Source organism: Carettochelys insculpta, chromosome 7 (assembly GCF_033958435.1).
Source record: "Carettochelys insculpta isolate YL-2023 chromosome 7, ASM3395843v1, whole genome shotgun sequence".
NCBI classification, from domain to species: domain Eukaryota; kingdom Metazoa; phylum Chordata; order Testudines; family Carettochelyidae; genus Carettochelys; species Carettochelys insculpta.
In genome coordinates this window covers 71629579-71655159 of record NC_134143.1, presented here as the reverse complement: position 1 = coordinate 71655159, position 25581 = coordinate 71629579, and the positions used below count along the sequence as shown (strand labels likewise).

At 45.8% G+C, this 25581-nt stretch overlaps 1 protein-coding gene across 3 annotated transcripts in view; it reads right to left on the bottom strand.

The window, feature by feature from the left end:
* Positions 1-17982, bottom strand: part of NT5C2 (5'-nucleotidase, cytosolic II) — a 93838-nt gene extending 75856 nt beyond the window's left edge. Inside the window, exon 1 of one of the 3 annotated variants that reach the window (XM_074999235.1) lies at positions 17934-17982. The gene's annotated coding sequence lies outside the window, so the exon portion shown is untranslated. Of the gene's footprint in view, positions 1-10475; positions 10592-17933 lie in introns of those variants that run through there. The other 2 variants (XM_074999234.1, XM_074999236.1) reach the window with 2 other exon arrangements.
* Between the last annotated feature and the right edge of the window lie 7599 nt (positions 17983-25581).

The window sequence follows — 25581 nt, the reverse complement described above, 5'->3', positions numbered from 1 at the left end:
AATTTATTGTCCTAGTATAGCCCAAGCTTCAGTCTCAACTCACAGCAATTAGTCAATATTCGTAGATGACTCTGAGCAAGAAAAGTGCAACATAATGTCTAAACAACATTAACAGGTGAGAATTTGCTACTAACTGGAGATGTGCATGGACTGAATTGAAAATATGCCCTGTATTTTTTAAATTATACTAAAAGACATAATTGGATTAATAATATGACACCTGTGCCCTATTAGTTGCACTGTCTTCCCATCCACTTTTGTGTTATTTAAGATCCTGATTCTGGTCTATAAAGACTTATGTGGTTTGGGTCATGTCTGCCCCAAGGACTCTCTCTGTATTGCACCCTTGCAATGGCTAAGACCACCTAAGTGTCAGAGGAGTAGCCATGTTAGTATATATCCACAAAAACAATGAGAAGTCCTGTGGCACCTTACAGACTAAGAGATTTTTTGGAGCATAAGCTTATGTGGGCAAAGACCCACTTCATCAGATGCAGTGTCTTAGTCTACCAGGTGCCACAGGACTTCTCATTGCTTTTAAGACCAACTAAGACGTTTTTTGCCAACATTCCATAAAGATAGAACCCCTGTGTTTTCAGTAGACCTGGTCAAACAACATTTCTGGATCATGGATTTATCTGTTAGTTATTTCTGGATAAGGAGGGCAGTAGAGGGAAAAAATCTGTTTCTTAGGTCTAGTGTGGAGAGTGATTTAATTTCTGGCTAAATATCCCCTGTGTAGTACAGACAGGTGCTATGCTAATTGCTGCATAACTATTAATCAAACAATTTTTTATTAACTTGGGTGTATTGTTCCAAAATGCGTATTGACACACTTGCACAAAATATCATTTGTATCACCACAGTTATGACCCAGTACCCAGTGTGCTAGGACTGTACAGACCCAGAACAAAGACTGAGCTTTGTACAGTCCTCACAGGAAGTTGGAAGGAAGATAAGGAGGATCCATTATAGAATCATAGACACTAGAACTGGAGGGGACCCTGAGATATTAAGTCCAGTTCCCTGCCCTCTTGGCAGTACCAAGGACCATCTAGACCATCCTCGATGGGTATCTATCTAACCTGCTCTTAAAAATTTCCAGTGATGGAGATTCCACAACCTCCCTAGGCAATTTATTCCAGTGTTTAACCACCCTGACAGGCAAGAAGTTTTTCCTAATGTCTAATCTAAACCTCCCTTGCTGCAATTTAAGCCTATTACTCCTTGTCCTATCCTCAGAGGCCAAGGAGAACAATTTTTCTCCTTCCTCCTTGTAACCCTCTTTAAGGTATTTGAAAACTGCTATCATGTCCCCTCTAAGTCTCTTCTTTTCTAAACATTACAAGCCCAGTTCTTTCAGTCTTCCTGCATAGCTCATGTTTTCTAGACCTTACATAAGAATAGTCATTACTGAGTAAGACCAAAGGTCCATCTAGCCCAGCATCCCGTCTGCCAACAGTCGCCAGTGCCAGGCACCCCAGACAGGGTGGACCAAAGACAATAATCAAGCGACTTGTCTCCTGCCATCCATTTCCAACCTGTGACAAACAGAGGCCAGGGATACCATTCCTATCGGCTGGTTAATAGCGTTTTATGGACCTAACCAAGATGAATTTATCTAGTTCTTCTTTGAACTCTTAGGCTGTGTCTACGCTAGCCAAAAACTTCAAAATAGCCATGCAAATGGCCATGTCGAAGTTTACTAATGAAGCGCTGAAATACATATTCAGTGCTTCATTAGCATGCAGGCGGCCACGGCACTTTGAAATCGATGCGGCTCACCACCACTCAGCTCGTCCCTACAGGACTCCTTTTCGAAAGGACCCTGGCTACTTCGAAGTCCCCTTATTCCCATCTGCTCATAGGAATAAGGGGACTTTGAAGTAGCCAGGGTCCTTTCGAAAAGGAGCCCCGTCTGGACAAGCTGCGCAGCGGCGAGCCGCGTCAATTTCGAAGTGCCGTGGCCGCCCATATGCTAATGAGGCACTGAATGTGTATTTCAGCGCTTCATTAGTAAACTTCGAAATGGCCATTTGCATGGCCATTTCGAAGTTTTTTGCTAGTGTAGACACGGCCTTATAGTCTGACTCTTCACAGCTTCCTTTGTCAAGGAGTTCCACAGGCTTACTATGCACTGTGTGAAAAAGAACTTTATTAGTTTTAAATCTGCTACCCATTAAATTAATTTGGTGTCCTCTGGTTCTTATATTATGGGAACAAGTAAATAACTTTTCTTTATTCACCCTCTCCGCAGCGCTCATGATTTTATATACCACTGTCACATCCCCCCCTCAGTCTCCTCTTTTGTAAACTGAAGAGTTCCGGTCACTTTAACCTTTCCTCATATGGGACCCATTTCACACCCCTAATCATTTTAGTTTCCCTTTTCTAATGCCAAAATATATTTTTTGAGGTGAGGAGACCACATCTTTACGCAGTATTCAAGATGTGGCTGTACCATAATTTTATATAGCAGTATTCATATGTTCTTCATTTTATTTTCTATCCCTTTTTTAATAATTCCTACCATCCGATTTGCTTTTTGGACTGTTGCACACTGTGTAGATGTTTTCAGAAAATTATCCATGATAACCCCAATATCTCTTTCCTGATTAGTTCTAGCTAAACTAACCCCCATCATATTTTATGTATACTTAGGTTATTTTTTCCAATGTGCATTATTTTATACTTGTCCATATTAAATTTCATTTGCCAGTTTGTTGCCCAATATTCACAGTCTGCTTTCGTCTTGACTGTTTTGAACAGTCCATGAAAGCTCATCACCTAATAAATTATTTTGTTAGTCTCTAAAGTGCTACTGGACTGCTTTTTTGTTTTGAGGTTAATTAATTATCCAAACGACTTATCTCTGATTGTGACGGACTCTCCATCTCTGGAATCTAGGTACTCTAGATTGGATGCTTTTCTAGTTTGTATAGCAACTGATTCAAGGAGCTCCGTCTATTTAGCATAACAAAGAAAAGGTTGAAGGGCAATGATTTCAAAGCTGGAAGGGATCATACTGTAATCTATGACCCTGAACTAAATTCCATTAAAATCTCCATCTTTAAAGAATGTTATTATTAAAATAATGCTCAACTCCTAAAGAAGTCTTGAACAGAAAAGGAGAGCTCTGAAACATATAGCATGAGTTAATAATAGGTATCTGAACAGTGATGTGCTGAGTTCTTGCTGGCAGTCTGGCCAGTCACACCGTGCTCTCTCCGCTCCTTGTTTCCAGCTGCTAAATTGCATAAGGATACACCTAAAACACACAAATGCTTGTTTCAGAGGGGAAGCCATGTTCGTCTGTTTCAGCAAAAACAATGTTGAGAAAGACTAACAAATGTATTTGAGCATAAATTTTTGCAGGCTGGCAAAGAGGATTCCAGCCCACAAAATCTTATAACCAAATAAATTTGTTAGTCTTTAAGGTGCCACAGGACTCCTCCTTAAATATTTGTTTATCATCTTCCATGAAAGCAATTGCTCTAATTGCCACACGGATGGTTACCCCATTAGGAACAAGAGAGACAGTCAATCTTCATGTTGAAACACATTTCATCAATGAAAACGTTTGAGAACCTCTGGTTTAGCTGTTTTACCTGAAGATTAGGAACTGATTTTTGACTGAAGGACCTACCACAACCAGACTGATATCCTTGATTTGGAACAATAATATAGATGCCACAATAATATAAGAAGTTTGATTCCACACACAGTCACTGACTTGTTCCTGGGACCCCAGCTAAAACCCTTAACTACAACATACCTGTTTACTTGGAAAGTGGGGATGATAATGTCTTATCTAGCTTTGCAAAGTGATCTGAAATCTTCAAAGGAAAGGCACAAACAATACAGACTATTCTTCTTCTTACTATGCTGTGCAATATAAACAGCTATAAACACTGACGGGCATCATAGATGATCAAGATCATTTGTGAATACATTAAATCCTCCATATCTGGCAGTCCTGGGACCAGAAGGTTGTCAGATATACCTCTTTCTATTATGCAGAATATTTGGGTATCTAGCAATGCATAACACTAAAGAAAAACAAGATCAGCTATTGAGAAACAAAAATGTATGCGGAATATTTTATTTACCAACAATAGTAATATTGTACACAGTAAACATACTGTATTTGCTGTATTTATTTTTATTTACTTTCACTATATTTAAGGAAAACAAACTAAAATTTACTTATGGTTAACATGCTGGTTATTTGAGCATTCTATTTTCTAGAATGCTGAGTATGAAAGAGTTTACTGTATGAACTGCATGGGTTACAGTACAGGTAGAGTTCTTTGGGGCACTCCACTGTGAAACTAGACCTATCCTTTGTTTCCAATTTTTAACAGATTCCTGATCCATGAAAAGACCTTCCCTCCTATCCCATGAATATTTACTTAAGTCTCACCAGGAGGACTTTGTCAAAAAGTTTTCTGAAAGTTCAAGTACACTACATTCACTAGTAACACAGGTAGCAGTGCTATTCTGGACTCCAACAAAACAGAACAGCAGAAGATGTAGCACTTTAAAGACTAACAAAATGATTTATAAAGCACAAATATCCAGCTGCTGATCCTGATTCAGAAACACAATTAAGCTCACCATTGCCAATGTTTGTTGACACCCTCAAAGAATTCTAACAGATTGGAAAATCACAATTTCCATTTTCGAAAACTGTACTGACTTCTTGTGATGGAGTGGGGGGAGTGCATGTGTGAGACTCAGGCTGGATGTGTGTAAGACAAGCAGACCAAGCAGCTCTCAGAGGCTAAGGATGACCCTGGGGCTATAACCTAGGCTGGCAGGTAACACCTCTGCCCTGAACAAAGAAGAGGGAGGAGCAGAGCTAGTTTTGATTCTGGGGCGGCAGTTAGAAGCTGGAGGGGAGAGGGAGCTGGAAGGCAGCCAGCCTGGCGAGGGGGGAAGCAACACCCCAGAGGGGCACCCCTCAGGCTCTTCTCTCCCCAGGACAGGTTGGAATCACTGCCTCTAACTGCTGCATTAACTCTTCTGTAAGAAACTGGGCCTCTGTCACCTAATAAACTTCCTGTTCTACCTGTTAAGTGAGACACACTCCTGCCTGCAGACGGGGTGCAGTGCATGGGAACACCTAAACCCCATCATGCTGGTGTCAGAGGTGGGATGCACTGCACTCACAGATGAGCGCCCAGCGGTGGCTGACTAAGCGCAGAAGAAGGAAGGAGCCTCACAAACGCCGGAGGTGGAACAGAGCAATTCCTGCAGCTGCTGCTGGTGAGTGGATACCCCGGCAGACAGTGGGGAGATGGATTATACCTGACCCCTGAAGGCAGAGCTAGTGGGGCTGTGCAGAGAAAGGGGCCTAACCACAGGGAAGGCGACCAAGGCCCAGCTGATGCCCAGCTGGAAGAGAATGACCGATCCGCGGGGCCAAAGCCTGTCCCAGCAGGAAGTGGCCTGTCACCCCCTGAAAGTGTTTTGGATTCTCAGACAGGAGCGGGGGCTCGATGCCATCAAACAGACACGGTGCCCACCAGGTCACGCTCATCTAGCGGTAGTTCATCGCAGGCAGAGTCCTCCCTGCAAAGCTGCAACGGTTGGAGCTCAAGGTGCAATTAAAGGAACTGGAAGCCCAGGAACGGCAGAGGAAACATAAGTGCCAGGAGCAGGAAAAAGAGTGTGAACATGAGCGCCAGCTACAAGAAAGACAGCAGGAGGAAAAAGAGCAAGAGCGGGAGCACGAGCGGGCCATGACAGAGTCGAAACACCGAGAGGCCCTAGCTGCAGTAAGCGGGGAGAGGACCAGGCAGCTCAGAGGGGCCAGTCACTTGGAAAAGCGTGTGCTGGCCCGGTGTCGGGACCAGGGGACGTGGACAAGTTCCTTACCGCCTTTGAGCGAGCCTGCGAGTTGCACGAGATTCTCCCAGCCAAATGGCTCCAACACCTCACCCCCTTGCTGGGCCAGAAGGCCGCAGCGGTGCTCAGCCAGCTGGAGGGACTGCAGCCTGGGGACTATGAACAGGTCAAACAGGCCCTGTTGCACAAGTTCAGGCTAACTCCGAAGATGTATAAGAAGAAGTTCCAGGAGGCACAAAAGAGGCCAGAGGAAACCTATGTAGACGCGGCCTCCCGCCTGATGCAATACTACCAAAAGTGGGTGTTTGGGATGGAAGTCCAGTCCATAAAGGACCTGGTTAAGCTAACGGTCCTCGAGCGATTCTACAAGATGTGCTCACCTGACCTGAGGGTGTGGCTCGTGGACCAGATACCTGGGGACCCACACAGTGCAGGGAAGCTGGCAGATAACTTCACAAACAGCTGGGCCATGTTTAAAAGTGAGCCCCAAAAAGAAAGGGAGTCCCGGAGAGACCGGTTCCTGGCTGTACAACAGAAGGGACCACCTCTTGGGCAAGCCCAGAAAAGAGAGGCCGGCCACTCACCCCCCAGAGGGCCAGCCAGAGCCTGGACAGAGCAGCCGGCCCAGGGAACACAGCAAGACCCGGGCTGTTATCGCTGTGGGCGGAAGGGGCATAAGTCAGCCCAGTGCCCCAAGCTCCCAGACAGGTTGAGCAGGCTCGGGGGTCATGGAGTCAACTGGGTGAAGTCCCAAAAGCCAGAGGGGCTGGCAGCCAAGGCAGGTGGTGCCGACAGTGTGTCCTTAGATTGGGCCAAACCTGCCCCACAGACCAGCTCCTCAGGGGGGCCAAATGCTCAGAGATCAGTTGACAAAGTGGGGGCAGTGCTGCCTCTGTGGAGCAAGTGTCTCACACCCCTCGAGGTGGATGAAAGAAAGGTCACAGGGTTCTGGAACACAGGCGCTAACATGGCACCAGGCCGGATTATGTCCAATTCCCACCTAACTGTAACAGGAATTGACGGGACCCCTTTCAAGGTGCCCATGGCAAGGGTGCACCTAAAATGGGGGGATAAGAAAGGCCCCAAGGAGGTGGGCGTGCACAGCCATTTGCCTGTGGATGTACTAATGGGGGGTAATCTGGAGAACTGGCCAGGTAAACGCCCTCGTGCCCTGGTCTTAACCTGTAGCCAAAAAAAATGAGGGGTGCTCTCCCCAGGTTCAAGGGTAAATACCCAGCCAAAACTACAAAAGCCACAGGGCCAACCTTAAGAGAAAGGGAACCCCCAAAAACCAGGTCTCACAGGCCAGTGGTTCTGGAGCCAGGCAGGGAAGGGGAAGTGGCTTCCGCCCCTGCCCCGGCCAAAAAGTTTCAGGCAAAGCAGCAAAAAGACCCCTCCTTACAAAAAATGAGGGAACTGGCCAGTCTCAGCCCGGCTCCACAGCTGGGGGAGGGCTGCAGGGAGAAATGGGTTTCTAGACGCAAAGCGGAGCCATGGAACGTCCAGAGGCAACTGGTGGTTCCGCAAAAGTACCGGCACAGGCTGCTGTACCTGGGCCATAATATCCCGCTTGCAGGACACCGGGGATCCACCGCACCAGGGAAGGGTTGTTACAGAACCTTTTCTGGCCAGGGATCTTTGCGGCTGTCCGTCAATATTGCCTGTCCTGCGATCCCTGCCAGAGGGTGGGAAAGACCCGGAAGAAGGGGAAAGCCACCCTGAGGCCACGGCCCACCATAAAGAAGCCTTTCCAAAAAGTGGCTATAAACATAGTGGGACCCTTCAGCAAGGCACCGCGTTCTGGAAAAAAATATGTCTTGGTAGTGGTAGATTTTGCCACGCAATACCCAGAAGCAGTGGCCCTGACCTCTATCAAAGCTGACACTGTGGCGGATGCACTGCTGTCCATTTTCAGCAAAGTGGGGTTCCCCAAGGAGGTCCCCATGGATCAGGTGTCCAACTTCATGTCAGCCCTGCTGCAAAGCTTGTGGGACAAGTGTGGGGTCCGGCACACCTGGGCCACAGCCTACCACCCGCAAACCAATGGGCTGGTGAAGAGGTTCAATGGGACTCTAAAGCAGATGCTAAAGACCTTCATAAATCAGCATCCCCACAACTGGGACTAGTACTTACCCCACCTGCTGTTTGCATACAGGGAGGTGCCCCAGGAATCCACAGGTTCCTCCCTGTTTGAGCTGCTGTATGGAAGGAGGGTACGGGGACACCCTGAACTTGCTCAAAAAAAAAAGTGGAAGGGAACGGCCTCTCCTAAAGGGGAGCCAGTGGTACAGTATGTACTAACCTTCCAGAAAAAGCTCACCGAGCTCATGGGCCTGGCCAGGGAGAACCTCTCTAGGGCCCAAAGAAAGCAAAAGGTCTGGTATAACCGTAATGCCCGGGCTCAAGTCTATGCCACCAGGGACCAAGTAATGGTTCTCGTACCCATGCAGCCAAACAAGCTGCAAGCTGCCTGGAATGGCCCCTTCAAGGTCGTCGAACAGCTAAATAAGGTAAACTATGTGGTGAAACTGTCAAACTGGGCTCATAGCCACCGGGTCTATCATGTAAACATGATGAAATCATACTAAAACAGGAAAAACTTGGTGCTGGCCATGTGCAGGCACTGGGAGGGGCAGGGGGATGATCCCTTGGTGAATTTGCTCAAAGGGACTAAAGACAGCTCCTTGCTGGAGTCTATTCCCCTCTCAAACCAGCTAACCCCTGGCCAGCAGACGAAAATCAAGAAGGTGCTGCATTCACACCAACAGCTGTTCTCTAACAAACATGGATGCACTAACCTGGCTGTCCACCAAATAAAAACAGGCGCCCACGCCCCTATCAAGTGTGTGCCGTTCAAAGCCACAAGGAAAATGGCTCAAAACATAAAGCGGGAGGTTAAAATCATGCTGGCTATGGGGGTGATCCAACCCTCCTCCAGCCCCTGCGCCTCTCCTGTGGCATTAATCCCTCAAAAAAAACCCCCAAAAAAACGGGTCTGTCCGGTTTTGTATAAACTATTGCAAGCTTAACGCCATCACCGTATCAAACGCCTACCCATGCCCAGGCCTAACAACCTCTTAAACAAGCTGGAAAAAGCCTGTTACCTCACCACCATAAACCTCACCAAGGGGTACCGGCAAGTGCCATTAAACAAGACTCCTGGCTCAAGTCGGTTTTCATCACCCCTGTGGGGCTCTACAAGTTCCTGGTCCTGCCCTTCGGCCTCAAGGGGGCACCTGCTACCTTCCAGCATCTGGTAAACCGGCTACTAAAAAAAAATAAAAAGCTTTGCCCTGGCTTACATAAACAACATTTGCATCTTCAGCCAAACGTGGGAGAACCATGTGTTTCAGGTCAAGCGGGTGCTGGGCCACCTTCAAAAGGCCAGGCTAACTATCACGGCAGAAAAGTGCAAGGTGGGAATGGCTAAGGTAACCTACCTGGGCCACAAGGTGGGTAGCGGCTGCTTAAAGCCGAAGCCAGCGAAAGTGGAGGCTGTCAAAAATTGGCCAACATCCCAAACTAAAAAGCAAGTTCAGGCTTTCATTGAAATGGCTGGGTACTACCAAAGGTTTGTGACCCACTTTAGCTCCATCGCAGCCCCCCTCACAAAACTGTGTAAAAAGAGCAAGCCTAACAAGGTGGTCTAGACCAAGCAGTGCCAAGAGGCCCTCTGCGCGCTAAAGAAGGCTCTGGTCAGGCCCCAGCGCTGGCAAATCCAAACTTCAACAAACCCTTCCTGGTGTTCACCAATGCCTCAAACGTGGGGCTGGGCGCTGTGCTAATGCAGGCAAATAAAAAAAAAAAAACACCCCGTCGTATACCTAAGTAAGAAGCTGCTGCCCCGGGAGCAAAACTATGCGGCCATAAAAAAGAAATGTCTGGCCATGGTGTGGGCTCTGGGAAAGCTGCAGCCGTACCTATTTGGACAGCGTTTCACCGTGTACACCGATCACTCACCCATAACCTGGCTGCATCACATAAAAGGGGCCAACACCAAGCTCCTGTGGTGAAGTCTGCTCCTGCAGAACTACAATGTAAAAGTTGTCCATGTCAAGGGAAACAACACCACCATAGCCAATGCCCTGTCATGCAGGGAGGGCCCCGAACTTCCCCAGGTCACTGGCTAAGTGACCCTGCTCAGTTCGGTCTAAAAGGGGGGAAGAGATGTAATGAAGTGGGGGGAGTGCATGTGTGAGACTCAGGCTAAACATGTGTAAAACAAGAAAAGCAAGCAGCTCTCAGAGGCTGAGGATAACCCTGGGGTTATAACCTCAGCTGGCAGGTAACACCTGTGCCCTAAAGAAAGAGGAGGGAGAAGCCAAGCTGGTTTTAATTCTGGGGCGGCAGTTAAAAGCTGGAGGGGAGAGGGAGCTAAAAGGCAGCCAGCCTAGCAAGAAGGGAAGCTACACCCCAAAGGGGTACCCCTCGGGCTCCTCTCCCCAGGACGGGTTAAAATAACTGCCTTTAACTGCTGCACTAACTCTTCTGTAAAAAACTGGGCCTCTGTCGCCTAATAAACTTCCTGTTCTACCTGCTAAGCAAAAGTCACTCCTGCCTGCAAACAGGGTGCAGTGCATGGGGACCCCTAAACCCCATCACACGTTTCAACATACTGTACTTACTGGTTAACTCACCCTTGCTGGTGAACTTCAGCTGCCGCCAGCCAGAATGGGAGAGAGCAGTCCCAGCCCTGGAGGGGCCAGAGGGATCCCACAGCCACAGTGAGGGAAGCAGCAGGCCCTGCATTAACCAGCCAACCAGTTAACTGTTTTAATATCCCCACATGACACATAGGTACAATTCACTCTCCCCAGCGGACAAACCCCCCCGCCCCCAAGATAGGGTGAATTATTAAAATATTCATAATATGCTAACAGTGAATTTAGATAAGATACATCACTGGAACTGTGCGTTAGCCTTAATTGCTCAGTCCAGTCTGGTAACCCTGCAGCACTCTGGTAACCCTGTGACAGGAAAGCTACACTAACCTATCGGTTGAACAAACAGGAAGATGAGGAAACATGTAATGTGACATTCATATCTGTATTTAACTGCAATTACAGCATGATGTTCCTCTAGATAAAGGGAGCACTTATTTTATTTTCTGACCTGATATTTTTCCAGTCAGCAGTGGGGTGAACAGTCACATGACCTGCTTCCCTCCTCCTATTCCCCCCATCCCACCCCAGATTATTCATTGGGAACTTCTGAAGCTGGTTGGCTAACAGAGTCAACCCACAACATACCAGCTAGACTCAACTGGGTTAGGGATTATCCTAAACTATCAATAGAGGTTATCTCCATCTGATACCTCCAACTCTCAATATTTAAAAAACTGAGTTTGTTAGTAATTAATGAACCCGAATGTATCAATTATTCAATGTAATTGGTATGGGTAGCATAGTTTCACAGCATGTCTTCACTTTAGCATTTAATTCCGCTCTATTTCATTAAACTCTCTAGGAATGTTTTTAATATGTATAAAGTGTTCCAGAGATTGAAGAGACATCACTGTGGAGACATACAAACGCCTGGGCCAACGCCAGCAAATTTAAGTGCCTGATCTTCTTGCTTTCTTAAACAGTGAAAAATTAGATTATTTTACAACATTCTGTAGGAGCACCTAGGTAAGCTACATCTGTTTTTCTTTTCCTCCAGGCCAATCTTACCAGAAGAAAAAAGCAGTCCAATAGCACTTGAAAGACTAAAAAAATAATTTATTAGGTGATGAACTTTTGTGGGGCAGACCCACTTCTTCAGTCTGTCCCACAAAAGCTCATCACCTAACAAGTTATTTTGTTAGTCTTTCAAGTGCTACCTGACTGCTTTTTTGTTTTGATAGAATACAGACTAACACAGCTATCTCTCTGTCACTTACCAGAAGAGTTGAAGTACAATCTGCTTATTAAGTAAAGTCTTTTGTTTGAAACATTCTGAATAAAACTAGGAGCTGTGAATATTATTCCTGTGATTAGATAACTAAATTAGAACTGGACTATGAAACGACTTCAGGGCACAGCTGGGTAGAAGAGAGCACCCTAATCCACTTCTCTTTTTCCAAATGAATTTGCACTGGAGAAAGGAGCTGGATGGGCAGTTTTGTAGCCTGAAGCCCTCTGTAAGACAGGCAGTGTTAATTCAACTCTCCACGCACCAGACTCACCTAAATGCTTCATGCTCATTACAGAAAATCTTCAGGGTTCTTCAAATCTTGCGTCTTAACTTTCAGCCTCTGACTCCTACCCCAGATTATAGGTGTTATGCTCAAACATACATATGTTTAATTTAAAAAACCCAAAATATGTATGAATAGCAATATTACCTCTCCCAATATTTCACTACTGTAACCCTCATTTCGCCATATTTCTTCCTCCACCTTTTTTAAGTTAGCAACCAGTAATTACACAATGGATCCACTCAGTCATATCCACATCTTCAACCACAGCATTTTCTCCAATAAGTATCATTTCTTTATGATGTTTCATTCTTGCACTACTTACACTTGACATTTTTCTTTTTTACACAGGGAATTAATTTCTTCAACATATTCCAAGCTAGAATAGTAACAGAGAGAAAGCTGTGCTAGTCTATATGCTATGAAAACAAAAAAAACAGTCCCATAGCACTTTAAAGACTAACAAAATAATTTATTAGGTGATGAGCTTTCGTGGGACAGACCCACTTCTTCAGACCATAGCCATACCAGTGGGTCTGTCCCACGAAAGCTCATCACCTAATAAATTATTTTGTTAGTCTTTATAGTGCTACGGGACTGCTTTTTTGATTCCAAGCTAGTGTCTCTCTAATACCCAGAAGCTGTGACAACTTTTCTGGGCCAAAAGGGTAGGGAATATTGGAAGATGTGTGTGTACTGGATAACGTCACCCCTTCTTCTTTCCAGTCCCCTGTTTGTTTCTATGCAGCCTCCATCCTTCCCTGTATATTGTCTGTCTTTGGCTAGGTCTACACAAGGACGTAAAATCGATTTTAGATACACAAATCCAGCTACTAGAATTGCATAGCTGGAGTTGACTTATCTAAAATTGATTTTTGCCTCCAATCACACTGCAGGAGGTCAACAGGAGAAACTCCTGTGACTACCCAGAGACTGCATCTTTACACATGTGATTTTTTTTGTCCACTGAGAAACAGAAATTGAAAGCCCACACCTTTCAAGAATTAACAACTAGTAGCTAGGCTAGACATACTAGAAGCATGAATTCATTTTTATGAGCTTGTAAGTGTAGGTATAGCATGTTTGATGAGATTTAATTATAATCTATTTTAAATGAGAAATTAAGTATTTTATTCATGACAAAATAATTTAAAAAATTCCATTTGAATAAAAAATCCATTTTTATCCACCTGATTTTAATGGCCTATACATCCATCAGTAGTGCCACATAAAACAAATATAAAGGAGAAGGGATTAAAGTCTATATGACCCATTGAGTCCTGGGTCTCTACTAAAACTGTGAAGGGAGCTACGTAACAGCAACTGTGTCTATGAGTTTTGCAACAGGTGTATCTACCTAGAAGAAACTGGACTAAGATTACCAACTAGCATGAATTTTAGTCACTGTAGATATGCTAGATTTTAACATCAGATGTAGCAGTGGAAGGCTTTGCCTAGACACAGACATATTCTGTACTTTACATAAATCAGTGGGTGCACTGCTAAGTGTCAGGTAACATACTCCAAAAAAAGGCACAGCAAATTTACTACTGATTATATTATAAAGTACTATATATATATATTTTACTATATAATATGGTAATGACAAAACTGCCTATATTTAAGGGAGTATTGTGCTTCTCAAATGGGCAGAATCACTTAGGCTCCTATTTTGCCATGCTTATCATCTGAGGCAAGATATCAGTGTCCACATACCCAGAGTCCTTAATTTAGCCCTTTTTTGCTTCAGTACTAATATAAACTCTTTCATGTCCGACAGCCCTGGGACCCGGAGGTTGCTGGATATGCAAATATTCTGGTTAATTGAGAGCAGCTTGGGGGGTGGCACAGGCAGGGGTCAGCGGCCCCCCACTTTCCTCACACTTTAATGCCAGCTCCTGCTAAACCACTGTCCCTCCCTTGTTGGTGTTACAGCATGGTGCAGACAGCTGGCTCCTCCACTCTCCCATACCACATGGAGAGCAGCTCTGGGTGTCAGACATGGGGTGGGAGAGCGGAGGAGCCAGCTCTTTGCACACACAGGCAGCACAGAGGGATGTAGGGTGGGCACTAAGTGGGTTGTCCCCAAAGGGCAGGGCATTGCTCACTCCCTCCATAATTCACAAACCCCATGCATGACATCGCTTCTTCATGCTCCCTCCTGGTGTCTACCACCCAGAGCTTCAGTTGAGTTATGCCAGCTATTTGAGTGTTCTGGTTACTCAAATACCAGATAAAAAAAGAATTTACTGTATTAAGTCCTCAGATCTGCTAAATGTTTTTCATAGAACCAGTCTTCAACATACAGTCTAAAATGAGAAGTTTGGAGTTACCCTAATTTAGCCATATTTAGATGATAAGTTGCTCATGGCAGCCACCTTAAACAATATTGAACTTTTTTCCCCCAGATATTGCATCAGTTCTGTTTACTGTACATTCTGCAATTCCTTTGAGGTAAAGAAAAATAAACTTGTGTTGAGTGCTCTCTATTGGCAGGACATAGCCTAACATTTCAGAAATCAGTCAAATTAACAATGATCCATAATATTAAAATAATACAAATCACTACTACTTGGATCTTGGCTGCAGTGCAGAACAGTTGCTTCCATAGCACAGAACAGGTCCTTTTACAATGAGGAAAATGAATATAAAATGCACAGCATGGAGATAACCAAAGAACAGGATATGCCTTGACACCAAGTAGTCAAGTATCAAAGACTAATATTTTGACCTCCTTAAAAGAAGACAACTTGCGTATTTTAAAGTAGGCTTTATGTTGATTATTCACACCATCACAAATTGAGGGACGAGCCAACACAGAGCATACAAAGAAAGTGGAAATTCACCCACACTAACTTACTGATTTGTCTCAAATCTAACAGAGTGAACACAAAGTGCGACAAAGCCTATTCAATCCTTGTTCTCTCTCAGACAGCCAAACAGGGAGCCTGTTACAATGTGGATCTTCCATGAGAAACTGAGCTAAAACCATTCATTCACCTCCCAGAAGGCCAAAGAGCTGCCAGATGATAAAGCCTTTGAGTCATCACACAGTTCTACTAGATTTTCACCAATGATCAAGTAGCAGCAGGTTCTCTGTATCAGCAGAAACGTAGCACTTTAAAGACTAACAAAGTGATTTATTCTGTGATGAGCTTTTGTGTGAAAGACCCACGAAAGCTCATCACCAAATAAATCATAGTTTTTAAAGTGCTACATTTCTGCTGTTTTGTTGGAGTACAGACTAACACTGATACCTCTCCGTCACTATTCTCTGTATCAGTTCAACCACATCCCACAGCACTCCTTGATTCCAAGTCTGCAGAACTGACTAGGCAGTTTAGCTCTCATTGCAAAGCATCAATCTCACTCACAGATTTAGGATTATCAGGGAGGAGCTGCAACAATCAGTTTTTCACCCATACATTATTCTGGAGCATATTATTTGTAACTCCCGTGATTCTCAAAGTTTAAGCTGAGCCTGAACCTGCAAACTAACTTGTGAGCACTGCAAGCCTAATCTATGGTTCTCTTCCAGGGATACGCATACTCCTAAACCTAGTTTTACAACAGACTACATAAAAACCACCAGCCAAGTTACTTCAAACTAAAATTAAAATGTCATACAACTAGTTTGTACTGCTCTGTATACTTACCATATATTGAAATATCTCTGACATTGTATTTAATTCCATGGACCATTTTGAAATAGTTTATTTAGATAATACCATACACATAAAAGTTGTATTGTAGTATATAATGCAATTACATATATCACTGGACAACTCTAACTGTTACTTTAAGTTCCCAACTGACCTTTGGACCATGGGACTAGAAACAATAGAGTATTTTACAATTTTGCTCTAGAAAATGACTTATTAGGATTGTTTCTCAAAGATTTGCAGAGCAAATGTGTTCAATGTACAAATTGAAAATATGGTGGCTCCCTCCTCCCTCGACTCAATTGCCACCACTGCAAATTCAATGCACAAGTTTATATTAAAAAAAAAAAAAAACCACCAAGCTGCACTCTGTTTCGAGCTTACATCATCACATTCATAGATCCTGAAAATCAGATCATTAACCCTCACCCAGCAAACACTCATGCACATTTAACATTATTAACATGAGTCATGTGCCAAAGTATTTGAAGGATCAGGCCCTTAGTTAATAATCCTAGGAAGATGAGCATGATGGTGCATACTAGAAAACAGCTCCCTCTCTCAGAGCTAATAGGTGTAAGGAGCAGCAAAATATATTTTAATTAATATGATATGTTTTCACTTCACATGGGGATTGAAGGTGCCAGTTTTACATAGTTATAAACACAAAACCCAGAATGAACAGGCCAAGCACCAACCTGCGGTAACCGCAGTTTAGCGGACTCAAGACTAATCAAACACATTCAATATGGGAGGAAAAATTCCACCATTTCCACATTTTTATGAAAGCCTTAACCACATAAAAGAGGTGGAAGGGACCTATTAAGTCCCTCAGTAGAGTAGTAGGCATCCTTCGGTCTACGCAGACTACGGATCAAGTCCCTCAGTACATCAGTAACTAATGCAAGACTAAGAAGTCGTGTAGCACCTTACAGACTAACATATTTTGGAGCATAAGCTTTCGTGGGCAAAGACCTGCTTTGTCAGATGCATCTGATGAAGCAGGTCTTTGCCCACAAAAGCTTATGCTCCAACATACCTGGTTAAATCTATAAAGGTGCCACAGGACTTCTTGCTGTGTTTGAAGATACAGACTAACCTGGCTACCTCTCTGACAATGCAAGACTGTTTCCCTGGTGTACATTTTACACCACAACATTTCCAGAAGCAGAAGCAATAAAAACAAACACTGAAGTAAAGTGACAGAGAGATAGCTGTGCTAGTCTACATACTATGAAAACAAAAACACAGCCCAGCAAACAACTTTTATTTGTCTCCCACCTGTCTCAAGGCTGACCAGGACCCATTCGCCAAGGCCAACTCTATGCAAATAAAGTACCTTAAACTGAACTGATTACTGAGGCAAGACCACCCTGAAACACACTTCCCGTTCTGCCAGGTCAGTTGCTTTCTTCTACGCAAGGCATCACCCCCTCAACCTCCCATCCCAGAATGAAACAAGGATGAACTGTCCAGCCCCTCTGCTTTGCTGGGGCACTCAGCTCCACACCGAGAGAGTAAATAAACCATGGGGAGCGGGCATGTCCTGTCACCCAGGTCAGGGCTACCGACTCCCAGGCAAAGGGTCCCATCCAGGAGGAGCTTCAGGGGCTCGCTCTATCTAGGGGAAGCTGGCCTCCAGACAGCAATGCCTGGGAAAGGGGCTCCCCACCTGGGCTGGGGAGGGCTCCTCTGGGGAACCCCCAGCCCTGGGGAGAAGTACGGTGCCCCTCAGCAGCGACACAACGGGGGCACCCTGAGAACAGCAGGGGGTCCCGCCCCTGGGCGCTGCCTGCACAGACGAAGGAGGGATGTGGGGGCGGGGGTCCTGCCCTTAGACGGTCCCCGCTGTCGGGGGCGCCCTGCGTGGGGCGGGACGCGCTACCCGCGCCAGAGGAAGAGACGGAGGGTGCTGCGCGCGCGTGAGGGGGGGGGGGACGTCCCGCCCTGAGGCGCTGCCCTTGGCTGTGTGGGGGGGTCCGCCCTCGGGCACTGTCCGCGCGTGAGGAGAGCCCCGCGGGTGGGGGGTGCCCTCGTGCGCTGCCGGGGGCGAGGGAGCACCGACGTCGGGCAATGACCGCGGAGGGGGGACTCGGCGGGGGCGGTCCTGCTCTCGGGCGCCGGCTGCGCGTGGGACAGGACCCGAGGGGGGGAGGGGTGTCCCGTGCTCAGACACGGCCCAGGTAACAGGGTCTCTCCCGGGGGGGCGAGCTCCGGGCTCGCGCTCTCCCCACCGCACTCACCCGCCACCGCTCTCGCTGAAGAAATAAACCGCAGCGCCGGAGCAGCCACACTGCGCAGGCGCAGGACACGCCCCGCCCCTTAGCCAATAATCCGGCGAGTGGAGGCAACGAGTGGCAACTGCCGCCGCCAGCGCAGCCGCGCACGGACCCTGCCAGGGAGCGGGGAGAGTGTGCAACCCCTCAGGGCAGCCGCGCACGGACCCTGCCAGGGAGCGGGGAGAGTGTGCATCACCTCAGCTCAGCCGCACACAGAGACCCTGCAAGTCATAACCTGGCCAGTGCAGCCAATCCTCTCTGCAGTGCTGCAAGACAGAGCAAGTGCCACGTCAGGAACACGGACCACCATGCTTGCCGTGGCTTTTGTGATTCTATGAAATGCAACTGCAAGCGTTGCCTGAGACCCAGACCGCTGTGAGGATGCAAAACAATTGATCTGGTTGTCCCCGCATTCCTCTGCTAGGTAAGCTAGCGGCCCATCTACGAGTGTGAGGCACTGACACAATAGGTAATTTGCACATGCTCTCTCATTGAAGCGCCGGGACCACCGATCCCGCTTTGGGGAGGGGGGCAGGCGGATGAGCGGGTTGAAAAGGCAGGAGAGGGACCCATGGGTGCTGTTGCACACCCCCTAGCTAAAAGTGGTTTCCAGCATCTAAAGTGGCCGTCAACATCCGCACTATACAACTGTTCCAGCACGTATCCTGGAGGTACCTGGAGCATAGGTGCTGGAAGTCCGGGGTGCTGCAGTACCCTCTGACTTGACAGTTTATTGTATACCGGATTTACAGTTTGGTTTAATGGATCGCAGCATCTCTACTTTCAAAATTCTTGCAGCCCCCCTGCTTGGACTGATGCCAAGGTCAGTCCCACAGCAAACAGGGGCTGTATGCAGAAGACTATGTAATGCATTCAGACCTTTGCAACAATCACCCTTGGTTCACACAGGGCTGAGACCACTCTGCACAGATTAAATGAGGCTGCAGTTTCAGCATCCACAGCACAATTGTTGCTCTCTGCAGCGGATGCCAGAGACCCCTGTCTTTTTCCTGCCCCCATCCCTGAACTGCAACAGCAACTATGACACTGGGTCTCTCTTCTCAGTGACATTAACAGTCAGAGCTGGCAGTGCCAGTCCCCCATCCCAAAAGCTTTAAAACCTGGGCAGCCTCCTGTCCCTTGGTTGGCAACCGGGTTTGGTGGTGCCAGCCTAGTCTCCCCATTCCATTGGCTTCAGAGACAATTTGCCAAGCAATTGCAGATATGGCTGGCTCTTTTGTGCATTACTTATGCTGTAAAGTATCAAAAGGTACAAGCTGGCCTGGATGAAAGATGCAGATGAATGTGGGGTGAGTATGGGGCAACAGACAATATAACAGAGAAGTAGCTGGTGTCCATATGTTTATCTCACTATGAGTAGTAGCATCCTTCAGTCTACGTAGACTATGGATTGCGCCCTTCCTAGTTCCGTTTGGCATCCTCATTTGCAGCGTTGGCTGTGACTGTGAAGACCCACATGAGAGTGACAGTCCTTGCTGCATCTGTTGCATATGTAATGGGTGTCTGGCAGGTCCTTGCTGTGCTTTCTGTGGGCTTGCTTCTCCTTTGCTAGCTGTCTGATCCTCAGCTCACCCTTCTGAAGGCCCTTGTATAGTTCCTGCCTCCATCTGCTGCGATCGTCTGCCAGCTCCTCCCGACTGTCTGGCTTGATGTCTCCTTCCCTGAGGTCTCTCTTGCAAACATCATTGTAGCGCAGCTGGGGGCGTCCAGGAGGTCTTTTGCCAGAGGCTAGCTCACCATACAAGATGTCTTTTGCGATCCTTCCATCATTCAGCCTGTGGACATGGCCAAGCCAGCGGAGCCGCTGCTGCCTGAGGAGGGTGTGCATAGTTGGGATTCCAGCTTGCTCAAGGACAGTCGTGTTGGACACTCTGTCCTTCCATGATATTCCAAGGATGTGCCTGAGGCAGCGCAAGTGGAGAGAGGGAGAGGTTCCACAGGACATGCGCGACGCTAACATCGTAACCTTGTATAAGAACAAAGGAGACAGAAGTGACTGCAACAATTACAGTGGAATCTCCCTCCTAAGCATCATTGGTAAACTGTTCACTCGCATCATCCTCGGCAGACTCCAGAAGATTGCTGAGAGGGTGTATCCTGAATCACAGTGTATCTCACTATCATGGTAGAGTAAAGCTGGTGCAAGCATGGGAAACAGAAACATGCACACTCTCTGAAGGCACTGATGAATCTCACACCCACCACGTACACATTTCAACCTGTTAGAAGATAAGGGTTTAAAGATTTGACAATCAAAATGGGAAGAAAATGAAAATGTCTCCTTCTGTCCGCCAAAATAAATCCTATATTTATGCAGAAAAATTAATTGGCTTATTACTCTAATTGGTTTGTGCTCCAAACATCCCAGACTTTCCACCATCTGCTTAGTAACAGCAACCTACCTTCTGCACTGTATATCACATAGCAAGCATCCTGGGCTGCATCCTTACTTCTACAACTCTGCACCAGGGAACAAGCAAGGGAAACCACAGCTTCAAATATACTGTCCTGTGAGAACCGTGTTTTGCGTATGTATTGCCAAAATGGACTACAACTGTACATAAAATAGACAAAAACATTTGCTGCCTTTCTAGTTTTAAAGTTCTGTTCCATTAAGTTCCATTAAAAGTTTGTATTGTGTGGCCTGTTTTTGCACATGGTTTTCCTGTCCAGTTTTTGACACTTCATACATTTTTAATAAAATAATCTTTATGAGTTTGCAAGATGTTGCAGCATGTTGAGCACTCCCAAAGCATCCTCTATTTGTCAATATACAGCACCACAGAACTGATAGGTTCAAGAAAATACCCAGTCTTACATACAAATATACAGTAAACACCAGACAAATCCTAATAACCCCCAGAACTTCAGTCCAGCTTCAGGATGTTCCTGTAGCTGACTGGTAAAGGTTGAAGTAATTAGTCAGGGCCTCCCTCTGCTGCAGTGACTCTTGTCTCTGGCTGTTTGAAGTCAGTAGCCAACCACTCCTCACTTTGGCATCTACTTTTCCACCTTTGCCTCAAAAAATATTTTGCAGAAAACAGCGCTAGCTGTAACCATTGGGCTACTTTTCTCAGTGAGATCCAGCCTAGTGAGTTGAAATTGCCAACATCCTTCAATTTCTCAAAAGCAAATTCGGCTCCCATTCTGTACCTGCCTACCAGCGGTTGAATCTTTCTTTGGTGCTGGTGAGTTGGCCATTGTAAAGATTCCCATCATTCATCCTTGGCCACAAGAAATTTTCTACCACCAAGTCCTGTGTCTTATGGTGGCCAAAATGGTGCACAACTGGTGAGTCATGGCATATCCTTAACACTTTGAGTTTGGGCCAACCTTCCTGAATGTAAAGGCACTGTCTATGATATTAGTAGAACATCATACAAACAGACAACTGAGCTAAAGGAGGCATTGGAGCAATCATGGGTCTGAGGGATTTTGGTCATCTGCAGGTCTTTTGGGAGTAGAGTCTGAATGGGGGACATCGAACTCAGGGCTTCAGTTCCACAAATAAAATTAGTTGGCAGATAGACAAGTTAGATAGACAAAAATAAAATACTATGGCACAGTATTTTTGGGACCCATGATCAGTGCACCAAGAAAGCTCTGAAATCCCTTTACATACTGTGGGGTGCTCCACCCGGTGGCAGCAGATACTTTCAGTTGTCCGTTATTGAACCCTCAGGGAAATTGATGTGACTGAGGACCTCGACAGTGTCCTTGTTGAATTTACATTTATCCAGTTTGATGGGAAGAGGTTTCTGGCAGAGTATGGCACTGGCAACTGGGTAGCGAGATCTCAGCCAGCAGAGCAGCAATCTGGGTCTACAGTCTCTGCAAGCTGCTGATTACCTCTGTCAGGAAGAGGAAAGCCTTGACAAGGGCCAAATTTACAGCTGAACACAGTCTTTGGTAGTTCTCTCGTGGGCTCCGTAAACAGTTAGAATCACCACTGGGATCTGGGCAGCTAATGCCTAGAGCTGTGGAAGTGGCCAGGTCTGGAATTTTAGAGCAGAGCCAAGGGGGTCAAAAGTAAGGGCCCTGGGACACCTGGGGGCAGAACTCGGAGCAAAGCCAAGAAACAGAGTCATGGAACAGAAACCAAATGCCAGAGAGGTGGCTGTAAAGCAGAGCTGAGGGTACATGAAGGTGAATGACAGAACCAGAAACATGGTCATGCAGCAGAGCCAGGTTCCTGGTCAAGAATCAGAAGCCAGAGCCAAGGGGTGGGCTGCACACATGGTCAGAAAATGGAGCTGGGGATCAAAGCCAGAGGTGTTGTTGCCTGATCACAGATTGCTTATGAATTTCAGTTCCCATCTTTAGGGCTGACAGGTCCTTTGTCCCAGGATCAGCTCCAGTATTTAGTTACTCTGTGGTGGGACCCTGATGTGCACAGTTGCAGCATTCAGACTGCAGAACTCTTTTATATTTAAAAATATAGTGTTTAAATACATAGAGCAGTCAGGAACACCCCAATTGTATAAGATACACAGGGAACGTTCATCTATATTTTCATACCATATACTCACATCATTCTTTCTAGAACAATCCGAGGTTTTCCGCATCGCCTTTGCCTTCATCATCATTACCAGTGGCTGTTATTCTGGGGCCTCCCAAGGACTACATCTTTTTCTCCCACCCCCTATGCTGGGATGTGCCATTTATAATATATTATTGCTGACGTTATGTTTGATACATATTCAGTAGGGGATGTTTCCTTTTCTCCTTATTTGTATTTTCTCACCTTATTAATGGTGAAGTGTTTTTCTCTGGAAGTCAGTATATTGCTGATCTCAACTTATTATCCTATACGTCAGTTTGTTATCACAATAGTTATTTCTATTCTACCAGCATATTTAGTCTGGTCTTGACCGGTTATTTCAGGTTTTTCTAAGTAATGATGAACCTGCAAAGCTCAAGGGTACTTTTGGAAGCCAATAAGCATTGGAAGTTGCTTTATCTAGGTTAAAGGTCCCAAATATATGCAGACTGACTTTGCTATCTGGGTGAAAGCCCCAGGCCTGTGCATGCTAACTTTGCCTTAGCTCCACATACAGGATGTAGCCTCTAAGACCCTTGTGTTACAGCCAAATTGCCAATACAAACCTACTGAAACTTATTATGACAAACATATAATCAAAATAATAAAAAAATACTAAATCTATCTATTTATCTGTCTATAGGCAAAGCAGCAGGTTTACCCTATAGGCTACCTCCCTCTTGATGGGGTGAAATATAAAATGAACCCTGTCACAAGGCACAGATGTAAATGGTCAGATATTTGTAGGGGCAGTTTCAACACTATTTTCCCCCCACTCAGGGTGGATGAGACGTATCATAAAGATGATACTTCTGATATATTTCCAGGATGTGCACCATACACATACATGTGCTCTTATCAATGTGTGGCACCTGTCTAGGTCTTTGATTGTACTTGTTACTGTCCTAGAATAATGAAAATCCCAATAATTCCTGATCTATAACCCTTAGCCTCGCCAAGCACCATGACAGTGATTACTTATTCCGTTACTCCCCCCCGCTGCAGTCCACACAGAAGTGTCTGTCTTAAACACATTACATCTACAGATTAGCAAAATAGTTTATTAGGTGAGCTTTCGTGGGACAGACCCACTTCTTCAGACCATAGCCAGACCAGAACAGACTCAATATTTAAGGCACAGAGAACCAAAACAGTAAGCAAGGAGGACAAATCAGAAAAAGATAATCAAGGTGAGCAAATCAGAGAGTGTAGGGGTAGGGGGGAAGGTCAAGAATTAGATTGAGCCAAGTATGCAGACGAGTCCCTATAGTGACTCAGAAAGTTCCCATCACGATTTAAACCATGTGTTAATGTGCCGAATTTGAATATAAAAGCCAGCTCGGCTGCTTCCCTTTCCAGAACGGTGTGATAATTCTTCTTCAGTAACACACATACCTTTAGGTCATTGACAGAATGCCCCATTCCATTAAAATGTTGACTAACTGGTTTGTGGATCTGGAGTGTTTTGATGTCTGTTTTGTGCCCATTGACCCTTTGTCTAAGGGAGTTAGAAGTCTGTCCAATATACAAAGCATCTGGGCATTGTTGGCACATGATGGCATATATGATGTTAGTAGAGGAGCATGAGAAAGTGCCCGTGATTCTGTGAGTAACCTGGTTAGGGCCAGAGAAGATATGTGGACAAAGTTGGCAGCGGGCTTTGTTGCAGGGAAAGGTTCCAGGACTGGTGTTCCTGGGGTATAGACTGTGGCTGCTAGTGAGGATCCTCATGAGGTTGGGAGGTTGTCTGTAAGAGAGAACAGGCATGTCACCCAGGGCCTTCTGGAGTGTAGCATCGTGATTAAGGACAGGTTGTAGGTCTTTAATAATTCGTTGCAGTGGTCTGAGTTGTGGGCTGTAGGTGATGACCAGTGGTGTTCTGTTCTTGGCTTTTTTGGGCCGATCTTGGAATAGCTGGTCTCTGGGTACTTGTCTGGCCCTGTCAATTTGTTTTTTTAATTCTCCTGGTGGGTAATTCAAGTTTATGAATAGTTGGTAAAGTTCTTGTCGTTTTTGGTCTCTGTCAGCTGGATCAGAGCAAATGTGATTGTACCTAAGAGCTTGACTGTAAACAATGGATCTAGTCACGTGTGCAGGATGGAAACTAGAAGGGTGTAGATAAGTATAGCAATCAGTAGGTTTTTGGTACAGTGTAGTACTGATCAGGCCGTCCTTGATTAGTACTGTAGTGTCCAGGAAATGTATCTCTTGCATGTTGTAATCGAGGCATAAGTTGATGGTGGGGTGTAGATTGTTAAAGTCTCTGTGGAATTCTTCTAGAGCCTCTGTACCATGGGTCCAAATCATAAAGATGTCATCAGTGTATCTTAAGTAGAGGAGTGGTAATAGGGGATGAGAGCTGAGGAATCGTTGTTCTAGGTCAGCCATAAATATATTAGCATATTGTGGGGCCATGCGGGTGCCCATAGCAGTTCCACTAATCTGGAGGTATAAATTGTCCCCAAAATGGAAATGATTGTGTGTGAGAACAAAGTTACAGAGGTCAGACACCAGACTGGCTGTGGTGGTATCAGGGATGGTGTTCCTGATTGCTTGTAATCCGTCTTTTTGTGGAATGTTAGTGTACAGAGCCTCTACATCCATTGTGGCAAGGATGGCGTTATCAGGAACTTTGCTGATGTTTTGTAATTACCTCAGGAAGTCGGTGGTATCTCAGATATAGCTGGGAGCGTTGGTGGCATAGGGTTTGAGGAGGGAGTCCACGTAACTGGATAGTCTGGTGGTAAGGGTGCCAATACCTGAAATGATAGGGTGTCCAGGGTTTCCAGGTTCGTGGATTTTGGGAAGTGAATAGAATAATCCAGGCTGCGGCTCAGATGGTGTGTCTGAGTGAATGAGGTCCCGAGTAGCAGCAGGGAGTTCCTTCAGTAGTTGTTGTGATTTCCTTTGGAATTCCAAAGTGGGGTCAGTGATGAGAGGTCTGTAAAATGTGGTGTTGGAGAGTTGTCTGGCTGCCTCCTGTTCATAGTCTGACTTATTCAGGATGACAACAGCACCCCCTTTGTCAGCTGGTTTGATTTTGCTAGTCTT